The sequence below is a fragment of the Humulus lupulus genome, chromosome X, assembly GCF_963169125.1.
Source record: "Humulus lupulus chromosome X, drHumLupu1.1, whole genome shotgun sequence".
NCBI lineage: Eukaryota > Viridiplantae > Streptophyta > Magnoliopsida > Rosales > Cannabaceae > Humulus > Humulus lupulus.
In genome coordinates, this window is record NC_084802.1 from 128,781,478 (window position 1) to 128,794,177 (window position 12,700).

The 12,700-nt window shown below is 39.7% G+C and overlaps 2 non-coding genes across 2 annotated transcripts; both read right to left on the reverse strand.

Annotated features, from left to right (window-relative positions):
- Positions 1-4,341: 4,341 nt before the first annotated feature.
- Positions 4,342-4,427, reverse strand: LOC133807515 (small nucleolar RNA snoR8a). The gene has a single exon (XR_009879424.1). It is a non-coding gene; the product is annotated as a small nucleolar RNA snoR8a (small nucleolar RNA).
- A 546-nt stretch (positions 4,428-4,973) lies between these two features.
- Positions 4,974-5,061, reverse strand: LOC133807514 (small nucleolar RNA snoR8a). The gene has a single exon (XR_009879423.1). It is a non-coding gene; the product is annotated as a small nucleolar RNA snoR8a (small nucleolar RNA).
- Positions 5,062-12,700: the final 7,639 nt, after the last annotated feature.

A 12,700-nucleotide genomic window follows, 5' to 3' on the forward strand; every position in this document is an offset into this window, starting at 1 on the left:
CCATGAATGACATCAGTCCATGCCCTGCCGTGGCATCCACGAGCTGGTCAATCCGTGGTAAAGGAAAGCAGTCCTTAGGACAGGCCTTGTTGAGGTCTGAATAGTCAATGCAGGTTCTCCACGTCCCATTAGGCTTCGGGACCAGTACCGGATTGGCTACCCAATCGGGGTAAAAAACATCCCTAATGAATCAGTTTGCTTTTAACCTGTCGACTTCCTCTTTTAGGGCCTTTTTTCTGTCGTCATCCAGTTGTCTTCTCTTTTGTTGCTTCGGGGGGAAGCTTTTATCGATATTTAGCGCGTGGCTCACTATATTTGGACTTATTCCTACCATGTCCGAATGTGACCACACGAAGACATCCTGGTTTTTCTTCAAAAAGCAAATTAATTGCTATTTAGTTTCTTCATGTAGATTTTTCCCGACCTTTACTGTTTTCGATGGATCTGACTCTTTGAGCTTGATTTCTTTGAGCTCTTCCAATGGTTCGAGATCAGCTTTTTCCTCCACTCTTGGATCGATCTCTTCATCTATCTCCAAGACCGTCCCGTCCTTAGTCTGAATAACGACGAGTGCTTGTTCGCTCGCCTGCTTCTTTCCTCTTACGGAAATGCTATAACATTCCCTTCCGGCTAATTGGTCTCCCTTCAGCGTCCCGATGCCACTAGAAGTCGGGAACTTGATGGCCAAATGCCTTACAGACGAGACTGCCCCCAGCCCTACTAGGGCGGGTCTCCCGAGCAGCATGTTGTAGGCCGATTGCAGGTCCACTACTACAAACTCCATCATCTTGGTTACTGAGACTGGGTAGTCTCCCAAGGTTACAGGAGTTCAATGGACCCCATACAGGCAATCCCCTCTCTTGAAAAACCGTACAAGGTCGTTGCACAGGCTTTTAGGTCTCGAAGCGCGAGTCCCATCTTTTTTAAGGTGGCCTTATAGAGAATGTTCACTGAGCTCCCATTGTCTATGAGAACTCGGTGAACTCTCTTATTCGCGAGCTGGAGAGTGATGACCAGTGGGTCATTGTGGGGAAACTGAACATGGGACGCATCGTCCTCAGTAAAGGTTATCGGCTGAGATTCAATCTTTTGGCATTTTGGAGCTCTAGGTTCAGGTTCATAGGGAGACCCGTCCCCAGTTTTTAGCTCATTCACATACCGCTTTTGGGCCCTCCTGCCTGTCCCTGCGAGATGAGGCCCGCCCGAGATGGTTATCACATCTTCTCCATCAATTGGAGGTGGCCTATCTTCTTCTCTTGCTCGGGAATTATTGTTTTGAGCAGGTTGTGGTGCAGCTGCCCTCTGGCTAGTAGAAGCCTGATTGTTACTCTGGTTTTTGACATACTGTCTGAAATATCCTCTCGAGATCAGTCCTTCGATCTCGTCCTTCAACTGCCTGCATTCATCAGTAGTGTGCCCAGTGTCTCTGTGAAATCGACAGTATTTGCTGGAGTCCCTCTTGGACTTCTGATTTCTCATGGGGTCTGGACGCCTGAAAGGGACTTGGTTTTCATTAGCCAGGTATATATTCTCTCGAGACTCGTTGAGCTCGGTGTACATTTTGTACACGGAGAAATACCTTTCCCCCTTCTGCCTCGGGGTTACTTCCTTCGTTCTTCTTCCTTTCGGAAGGGTTTTCCACAGAAGGCTTTGAAGCTGCTGGGTCCGTCGAGGTCGAGGCAGAGTTTACGTTTATCGTTGTAGTTACGGGCTGAGAAGTCATATTCAGTGTTGACCTCGCCTCCCCTACATTGACAAACCTCTGAGCTCACTTATTAAACTCGGCTAAGGACCTCACAGGTTTTCTCTACATATCGTCCCAGAGAGGACTTCCCGGCATTACCCCAGCTTGGACAGCCATTAGATGACCGCTGTCATCCACATTTCGAGCTTGGCAACCTCCAGATTAAACCTCGTAAGGTAGCTTTCAACGTTTTTCCTGGCTGTTGCCGAACGTTGGTCAGAGTTGATGCCTCGGGTCTTACCCCGATCATGGCTCTGAACTGTTTCTTGAAATCCTTTGATAGTTGATCCCAAGAAGTGATTGAATGTCTTTTATATTTCTTGAACCAGCTTTTTGTTGGTCCTGTAAGCGATGCAGGAAATAACATGCATCTGAGCTCGTAACCCACATTACTTGCTCTCATTATGGTATTAAATGTACTCATATGGCTGTACGGGTCGGACTTCCCCTCAAAAGGCAGGACATGAGGAATCTGAAACCCTTGAGGAAACGGAGTGTTGGAAATATGGGGAGCGAATGGTTTGAGCTCCTTATCAGAATCCTCATCCCGACTTCGACCTCGCTCATTTTGCAAGAGCCTAAAGGCCTTTTCCAGCTGATCAATTATTTCCTGAACCGGGTCCGCAGGGGGTCTTGCTTGAAATTGGCTATCATTGATCATAATTCCAGGCTCGCGCCTTCGCAGGGGATCTTTGCGCCCATTTAGGCGATCTCTCAGGTCCGGGTTCGATGGATTACCACTACCCCGATTCTGATTTAGATGTTCCCGCAGGTCGGAGCGATTCCTGTGGTTTCCGGTATTTCTTCGACCCTGACCATACATGCTGACTGATCTAGTGTCTTCTGAGTCATCACTGGCGAGGCTTGTTGCATGATTATTCCGAGATGGATCTCTTTCATGCTGCCTCGTCTCTGTAGTGCGAGACCGAGACATTTGACTTCTTGTAGGCTGGGCGCCTCTCCGCTCCCTGAAGGCTTCTCCATTTCCTTGTTTCCTTCTTGCACGCCTTTCCTCATCATCTCGAATTGGTTGAGCGTTCCTGCGAGGCAGCGAAGGGTATCTTATAGGCAATGGAGGGAATCGTATGGGTGATGGTGGCTGCCACCCATTTCGGGGTCTGGACGGTCCTGAGTTCGCCCATGTTGGCTCGGTAACATTCTGCGTGTTACCAGGAATCTGAGTCCGAGCCTCTGCAGTGGTTCGGTTATTCCCAGTTTCTGCTGGTACCTCCGCAGTTGAATTAACCGGAGCCCTAGCCCGAGTACTTCTTCGGGGTCTCGAGGGAGCGGATTGCTCCGCCGGCGGCGGAGGTCGCTCCGGTCTCCTTGTGGCAGCGTTTTTCTGAGGTCGCCCACGAGGCCGGCGGGGAGGAACATGCACGTCCCGCGGAGGTGGGGCTTGGTTGTCACGCGGAGGTGGGGACTGAGCCACCTGGGCCTCCGCGGCTAACCTAGCCAATTTCTCATTCCTCTTATTGGGCTCAGCCAACTGTTTTCTCAATTTTCGGTTTTCAAGTTCCACAATGGGGACGTACCGTTCAGGATTATAGTACATGTCCTCATCATCCCTTGGGGCCGAAGGGACTGGAGGTCCCCGAGAATCGGAGGACTCGCTTCTCTCTTCAGTTTCTGGATTTACCATTGGCTGCTTCCCAGGGCGTCGTGGATAGTTTTCTTCAGGAATATTTTGATCATTCGCGGCCATAGCTGTTCAGGGATTGTACCGCTTAAGGCTCTCAATGAAAGCACCAAACTGTTGACGCTGTTTTTCGTCAACTTAAAATATAGAGCACGTAAACAGTAATAATTATGGCAAAGAAGAATAATACAGTAGAACAATGAGAGTTTTTTACGTGGTTCAGCAGTTAACTCTGCCTAGTCCACGAGTCAATTTTATTAGGACTTAGGAAATTTCTGCAAATTCTTCAGGAATAAATTATCCAGAGATTCTCTCAAGATCACAAAATTTAAGTCCCTTACAAAGGTACATGACATCTCTATTTATAGAGGAGATCTCAGAATCCAATCCCACACGTTTCAGGAAGTTATTCTGTAAATTAATAAATTTAATTACTTTAAAGTTTGTAACTCCCATATACAAGGAAACGTCTCCTGAAGACCAGGGGGCATATAATTGACTAGTTAATATCCCTCTATTGTAGGGAAGTTACAACAATAAATATCTCTTGAATGCATGGACTGCGTCTCTTCAGGTGACTTACTAAGCCGTTTGAGGTCAGCAATCAGCATCATGCCAGTCTAGGTCTCTGAGTAAATTACGAGCTGTATTACTTTCCCCAAGACCAGCTCGGAGTGGGTAAATACCACCGAGGCCGCCTTATTTCGGGCTCACACCCATGCCAAGCTCGGGCCACTTGATCCGAGGCTACCCGACAATGGATATACTCTGATGTTCTGTCTTTCAAGCTTATAAGGGCTTCGAGACTACCTATCTTCGAGGTTGCCACCTGCTTCGAGGGTTTGGCATCTAGATCACGAACATGTATTTTAGCCATCGCGAGCTCACACATGACGAATATAGCTTTCGAGGTCACGACCTCAGGTCTCGAAATCTGGGTGTAACATGGACGGTGCTCACTGCTCATATTCTATGGGTGTAAAAGTCTGTCATGCAATGGTAATCGCATTCAGAACGATAAATTTTTATAATCATAGCAAGGCCCGTCTTTCTTTCAAAATTAAGTCACAAATGCCAAATAAAACTTACCAATACTTTAATTTTAGAGACTATTTTTATTCTAGATAAGTAGAAGACTCAAGCAGAATGAATTAAAATTTTCATTTTACGCACAAATAAAATCCTAGAAACCATTTTCATTCTTTTTACAAATTTGGCTCCAAAGAACTATGTGGGCGTATCATTTGAATAATATATATATATATATATATATATATGCATGTGAATCTAATAATATGAAGGTGTGCGTAACCCTAATCCAGAGAACATCTTATTCCATAAGAAATAAGGGCTTTAAAACACCACCTATATCAATATAACGAGCTGTTCAAGCACAAAGCACTATTGCTAAATGCTCCATGATATCACATGAATCAACACCAACATTAATGTTTTCATTGTGCGCCAATATTCCTAATCATTGCATCTAATTTCATTTTCCAATCAACCTGTAAATTTGACTTAGCATATTAAGTGTCGAAAGGCAACATAAAATACTCAGGAAGATAGCAATAGATGAAGGAAATGGTTGGTGCTCATATTCTATGGGTGTAAAAGTGTCTGTCATGCCATGCCAATAGCATTCAGTACGAGGAATTTTTATAAACTTCGCAACCAAACCCATGAATCAATTCTCCAACGCCTAAAGAAAATTTCAGGTAGTAAACACATTGACTATGAACAACAAATACATTAGATCAAAAGATGAGTGAGAAAACTTCCCTTTGCTGCGCGCCCAAGATGATGCTTTCGACAATCAAAGGTGTGTTGTTATATAGGGTATGAAGATTGTTACACCCAAATTTCGAGCCATGAAAATTGTGACCTCGAAAGCTGGATTCATAAGGAATGAACTCGTAAAGTCTGGAATATGTCCGGGATCTAAACATCGAGCCTGCGAAGCAGAGACGACTTCGAAGATGATAGCCTCGAAATCCTCACAAGCTCGAAAGATAGACCCCGAAGTACATCTGTTCTCGGGATGGCCTCGGATCAGGGCTCCGAGCCTGACGCGCGTATGAGCTCGAAGTCATATAGCCTCGGGAAGATGCTATAGCTCGAATCTCAATAAGAAACCTGGGTGAATGGGGCCTTGGTGATATAGGATAATAACTTTGAATATCCCAGTGAATCACCAATAAGAGACGCGATCTACATTTATTACTATAAATCTCCTATAATCAAGGGATATTATTTGTTCAGTTATACGCCTCCTCATCTTCAGTCTGACGTTTCCTTGTATATCGGATTGCAGGCTTTTAATGTCATTTAATTTATTTGCATATACAGAATAACTTCCCAAAATATGTGGGATAGTATTCTGAAATCTTCTCTATAAATAGAGAGGTCATGCACCATTGTAAATGACCGAATTTTTGTGATCTTGAGGGAAAACTCTGGAGAATTCATCCTTGAAGAATTTTCAGAGATCATCTCAAGTTTAATAACAAAGTCTCGTGGACTAGGCAGATTTAACTGCTGAACCACGTAAAAAATCTCGTTTGTATTATTGTATTTTTATTGGCCATTACTGATTATTGTTTTCATGCTCTTCTTTCACTGTTAACGAAAAACGGCGTCAACAAAGATTATAGGGAATTTTTCAAAAATATGGCTTTTATGCTATCAATGAGCAAAAATATAGAAGTTATACTTTTTTTCAATTTGTATGGAAAATTTATTAAATAAAAAGTTAAAGTATGTAAAACACAATTAGTAGCTAACTAAAATATGGAAATGTCACATTTTTTTTATCATAGTTATGTTTTCTTTGATTTTGAAAGTAATTTTATTTTTATTTTTTTATTATTTTTTCTTTTTTTTCCTTACTTGTTTTTTCTTCTATTTTTTCTACCAATTTTTTCCTTCATTTTTTTTCTTTCCATTTTTTCTTTCCTCTTTTTTTTTTTTTTTTCATTTTTATTTATTTATCTATTTTTTTCTTTCATTTGTATTGTTTTTTTTTTCTTCATATTTTTTCATTTTTTTTTTCATTATATTATTTCTTCATTTTTGTATTTATTATTTTCTCCTTCCATTTTTTTTTTCTTTTTTTACACTTATGAGCTTTTTTTTCTTTTTTTTTTCTTCTTCCATTTTTTTTCCATTTTTTTCTACCAATTTTTTCATTCTTCTTTTTTTCTTTTCATTTTTCCATTATTTTTCTTCTTCTTTTTATTCTTATTTATTCATCTATTTTTTTTTCATTCATCATTTCTTTTGTTTTTTTTTCATATTTTTTTTTCATTTTTGTACTTATTCTTTTCTCATTCTCTTTCTTTTATTTTTTTTTTTTCATTTTTTTCACACATATATTTTAACATTACATAATTATTCTACTATTTTTTTTATTTATTATCTTTTATTATTGTAATTTTTTATAGTTTTTTTCCACTATATGTAAAAAAAATTCAAATCAATTTTTTCAGCTTTTTCTTTTTACTGTAACACTTGTAGGAATACCAAAATTTGGAAAGAAAACTAATAAAAATATGAAAACGTGAATGAGTAACTGATTACCTTCACATTCTTTGTGTGTATATTTCTGAGGGTAACTGGTTACTTTCATGTTCTGGTGTGTATATTTATGGTTTCTTTATAGTAACTAGTTACTTATGTTACTAAAATCATAGTTACTTCTTCTTCCTTTTTTAATGAAGTGTTCTTCCATTTTTTCCATCAAATTTGATGTTTCTTTTCATATTTAATATGAGTAACTCGTCACCCCTCTTATGGCAGAAAGTTACTCATCTCAGGACAACTGGTTACCACTCTTGGTGCATGTTATTTAATGTAGTTCTAGGATTTTTTTTTAAGATCAATCAAGTAACTGGTTACCCTATCCAGGATTTGAAAAAAAAAACACACAATCTTAAAAAAAAACATATTTATAATAAATAAATTATAATTTTAAAAACAATTCATATTACAAAAAAAAAATTTGCAAAACAACCAAAGAAAAATTTAATATAAAAACAATATAAAAAAACAAATAACCTAAAAAAATAATAATCAAATTACAAACATACCCTTCCAAATTTGATTAAGAGTAAAACTATGGCATAAACCAACTTTTATACAAAAATATGGGAAAATAAACTCATAAAAGTGAAAATTCTTAAAATAGCCATAGATTAATTTTTTTTTTTAAAAAAAAAACCATATTTTTGCCCACTCTATTAAAAATCATATATAAAATGTAATTTCCTCAAGATTATAACCCAAACCCTAAGGTAAACATTGATAACGTTTGGAATTAATAAAGAAGGCCCAACATTACTTGGGCCTGGGTTTTGACCGATGAAATGTGGCATGGTTCGGCCTACTTTTAGCAACCAACCAATGGGGCCCACAAAATATGGCACGTTCATGATCAGTATTATTTTATTTTATTTTGAAATTACACCACAACTTTTTTTTTTGCACTTTAACTTCTTCTTTTTTTTTTTTTAATGAGAATTTACATTTGTGTTTATTTTTATCATTTCAAAAAACAAACAAATTCAAGTATATAGCTTTTAAATTCTATTAAGTTAAAAAATAAGCCATGATTTTTTTTATATAATTAAGTTTTTTCTTATATAAATAGAAAAAATAAATTGTTAATATTAATTCAGATATTCTTTCACCTTTTTTATATTAAATATTTGTTTTCTCTAACTATTTTATTCAAATTTAATTGATTCTTTATTTTTTTAACATTTAAATTTCAAATATTAGCTTTACTATTATTATATGGATAAGCTACTTTTTATCTTTCTTTTGTCCTACTTTATTTAATTATTTTTTTTTAATTTCATACACACTAATAAACAAACTTGAACTTCTTATATTAATATTATGACCCGTTTAACTAAGTTTCTATAAGTTCTTTTTAAACTTCAAGAATTAAAAAAGTCATTTTAGAGGTATTTGGGTAAGAAATAAAAAGTCATTTTTTAATTTAAAACTCATTTTGCGAGAAGTTGAGAGAATTTTGAAAGGTTGTTTTCTAAATTAAAATAATTTTTATAATTTATAATTTACTCATAATAATATATACACTTTTTATTAATATTCAAACACTTTGAAAAGAACTTTTCATTATTTTTTTTATGTAATAGTTATCTAAATATATTAAATAACTTGCAATCTTTACTCATTTTATACTATTAGTTATAAGTAACGGAACATATATGTTCAAACATGGATATAGTTAAAGTATTCCTTCCATTCTTTCTTCATTTTATCTTCTTTTGTTTGGTCTTTAGTGTATTTTACTCTTGACTGAATTGTATATTGAAATTTTTTATCTTTATGTTTTATTTTTGATGTTATCAGTTTCATATATTATTGAGTTTATTTTATCTTTTTAATAATAAAACTTAGAGAATATGTGCTTCTTGGTACTTTTTTTTCAATTATTTTTTATTTATAATATAGTAAATAAAATTTGTTCATATTATGTCATAAATTAAAACAAAATTTTCAATTTATTATTTTGTACTTTATTTAAATACTTACTAACATAATTTATATTTTTAATGATTTATCAAAAAGTATAATTATTTTTATCAAAATTATATAAAAATATTTATTAAACTCAATTTTGATTAAATTTATTTTAAAAATAAAATTAATTTTTCTAAATGTATTATATTTTAATTAACTGGAGTATGTGCCTTAGGTACATAACTAAATACTAGTATAAATATATATATATATGGCTATTTAGGGTTTTTGCCCCCCAAATTACGACCTATACATTATCCTACCTCTTGATTTTTTTTCGAGTCGTTAAAAATTCCCTCCAAACTATTCACCGTGGTGTAAAATAAGACTTCCATTTGATTCCGTTTAATATGATTAACGACATGCTGGCGTGGCTCTTTGCTTGCTGATGTTTCTTGGCCACATCAACGCCACATGTGTAATTTATGTGGCCAAGACACAGCTGTTATACCTAAATTTCGAGCCATGTTAATTATGACCTCGAAAGTTGGATTCGCAAATCAGTGGACCCATAGGTTTGGAAACACGCTCCAGGATTGTATGTCGAGCTTGCAGGATATAGACGACCTCGAGTATGGTGACCTCGAAGTGTTCATGATCTCGGAAGATAGCTCCGGGAACACAATCATCTTCGGGGACGACTTCGGATCAGGGTTCCCGAGCTCGACGCACATACGATCTCGACAAGCCATGTGACCTCGGAAGATGTCTCCAGCTCGAAAGTTGACGGGAAACCTGGGAGGCTAAAGCCTTAGAGATACGCGATAACCACCTTGAATATATACAAGTGTTATAAATATGAGATGTAATCCTCATTTATTATTGTAAATCCCCTAGAATCATGGGATATTATTTGGTCAGTTATACGTCCCCTGGCCTTCAGGGGACGTTTCCTTTTATATCTGATTATAGGCATTTAAAGCCATTAATTTTATTTACATAAAAAGAGTAACTACCCAAAATATGTGGGATAGTATTCTGCAGCCTTCTCTATAAATAAAGAAGGCATGCACCATTGTAAAGGATCGAAATTCTGATCCTTGAGAGAAAACTCTGGAGAATTCATTCTTGAAGAATTCCTAGAGATAATCTTGAGTTTAATAACAAAGACTCATGGACTAGGCAGATTTAACTGCTGAACCACGTAAAAATCGTGTGTTTATATTGTTTTATTTCAATTGGCCATTTTCAATTATTGTTTTCGTGCTCTTCTTTCACTATTTGACGAAAAACGGCGTCAACAGTTTGGTGCTTTCATTGAGAGCCTTAAGCATTCATCCCTGAGAAAGTCATGGCCACAAACAATCAGAACACCCCTGATGAAAACTACCCAAGGCGTCCTGGAAAACAACCAATGGAAAACCCGGATGCTGAGGAGAGAAGTGGGTCCTCTGATTCCCGGGGACCACCGCCTCCACCAAGGGATGAGGATATGTACTACAATCCTGAGCGTTACGTTCCTATTGTAGAACTGGAAAACCGGCAGTTGAAACAGCTGTTGGCAGAGGCCAACAAACGGAATGAGGAGTTGACTAGGATAGCCGCAGAGGCGCAGGTGGCTCAGCCCCCGCCTCGGCGCGAAAACCAAGTCCCTCCTCCAAGGGACGTGCATGTTCCTCCCCGAAGGCCCAGTGGGCGTCCGCGAAAGGATGCTGCCACAAGAAGGCCGACTCAACCTTCGGCGCCAGCAGAGCCATCTGCTCCTCCTAGGCCCCAGAGGAGTACCCGAGCTCGGGTCCCGCGTAACCCACCTGTGGAAGTGCCTGCGGAAACTGAGAATAACCGAACCCCTACAGAGGCTCGGACTCAGGTACCTGGGAGCGCACCGAACGCGACTGACCCATCTCGGGCGAATTCTGGACCCTCTAGGCCGCGACAAGGGTGGCAGCCACCGTCGCCTATACGGTTCCCTCCGTCACCCATAAGATATCCTTCGCCACCCCGCAGAAACGCTCAACCTGTTCGAGATCAGGATCAAGGGCGTACGGGGGAAAGACAAGGAAACAGGGAGACTAACCAGGAGCGGAGAGGCGCACTATCTGAGAGAAGTCAGACGTCTCGGTCTCGCACTACAGAGACGAGGCGACGTGGGAAGAACCCATCGCGAAATAACCGAGCAACAAGTTTCACAAGTGATGAATCCGGAGAGACCAGGTCCGTCAGTAAACACGATCGAGGTCGTAAAAATACTGGGGATCACAAGAATCGTCCCGACCTGCGAAATTATCTGAATCAGAGTCGGGGAAATGGAGATCAAACAAATCTGGATCTGAGGGATCACTTGAATAGGCGTAGAGATCCCTCGCGGAGACGCGAGCCTGGAATCACGATCAATGATAATCAATTCCAGACAGCACCTCTTACTGACCCAGTCCAAGAAAGAATCGATCAGCTCGAAAAAGCCTTTAGGCTTTTGAAGAATGAACGAGGATTGGGTCGATATGAGGACTCTGATGAGGAGCTCGAGCCGTTTGCTCCCCATATTTCCAACACTCAATTTCCTCAAGGGTTCCGGATTCCTCATGTCCCAGCGTTCGAAGGAAAGACCGACCCATGTAGTCACCTGAGTACGTTCAACACTATTATGAGAGCCAGTAACGTGGGTTACGAGCTCAGGTGCATGTTGTTTCCAACATCATTGGCAGGACCTGCCAAAAGTTGGTTCGAAAAATATAAAAGACACTCAATAACTTCGTGGGAGCAGTTGTCTAGAGACTTTAAGAAGCAGTTCCGAGCTATGGTGGGAGTCAGACCAGAAGCATCCACCCTAACTAATGTCCGACAACAGCCAGGCGAAACACTGCAAAGTTACCTGACAAGATTTAATCTGGAATTCGCTCGAGCTCGGGACGTGGATGACAGTGGGCACTTAATGGCTATTCGAGCTGGTGTTTTACCCGGAAGTGCCCTTTGGGATGGCATGCAAGGGAAACCGGTGAGGTCGATAACCAAGTTTAACAGACGGGCGCAGAGATTTGTCAATGTAGAGGAGGCGAGGTCTACGCTCAAAGCGACCTCGCAGACCGAAACTACAATGATAAACATCAACTCTGCCTCAACCTCGGCTGACCCAGCAGCTCCACAGCCTACCTCGGAGAATCCCTCCAAGAGGAAAAAGAACGAAGGAAATAATCCCGAAGCTGAGGGAGGAAAGAAAAAGAAAGGAGACAGGTATTTCTCCGTCTATAAAGTGCACACCGAGCTCAACGAGTCTCGGGAAAACACATACCTGGCTAATGAAAACCAAGTCCCCTTCAGGCGTCCTGACCCAATGAGAAATCAAAAATCCAAGAGGGATTCCAGTAAGTATTGCCGGTTCCACAGGGACACCGGGCACACAACTGATGAATGTCGACAACTGAAGGACGAGATCGAAGGGTTGATCTCAAGAGGCTACTTCCGGCAGTATGTCAAAAACCAAAATACTGGTCAGACGGCCGCAAGCCAGAGAGTAACCGCGCCTCCGACGACACAAAATAATAACTCCCGATCTCGGGAAGAGGACAGGCCCCCCTCGATAGATGGAGAGGACGTAATAACCATCTTGGGAGGGCCTCATCTCGCAGGAGGGGGCAGGAATGCCCAAAAGAGATATGTTAACGAGCTTAAGACAGGGGGCGGGTCTCCTTATGAATCCGAACCTAGGGCCCCTAAAAGCCAGAGGATTGAAACACAACCTGTTTACCGAGTTTTTCGGAAACGAATATAAACAGAATAATAAAAAAGATAAGAACTGTAGAAATGATGAAATGTAACTAAACAAACAG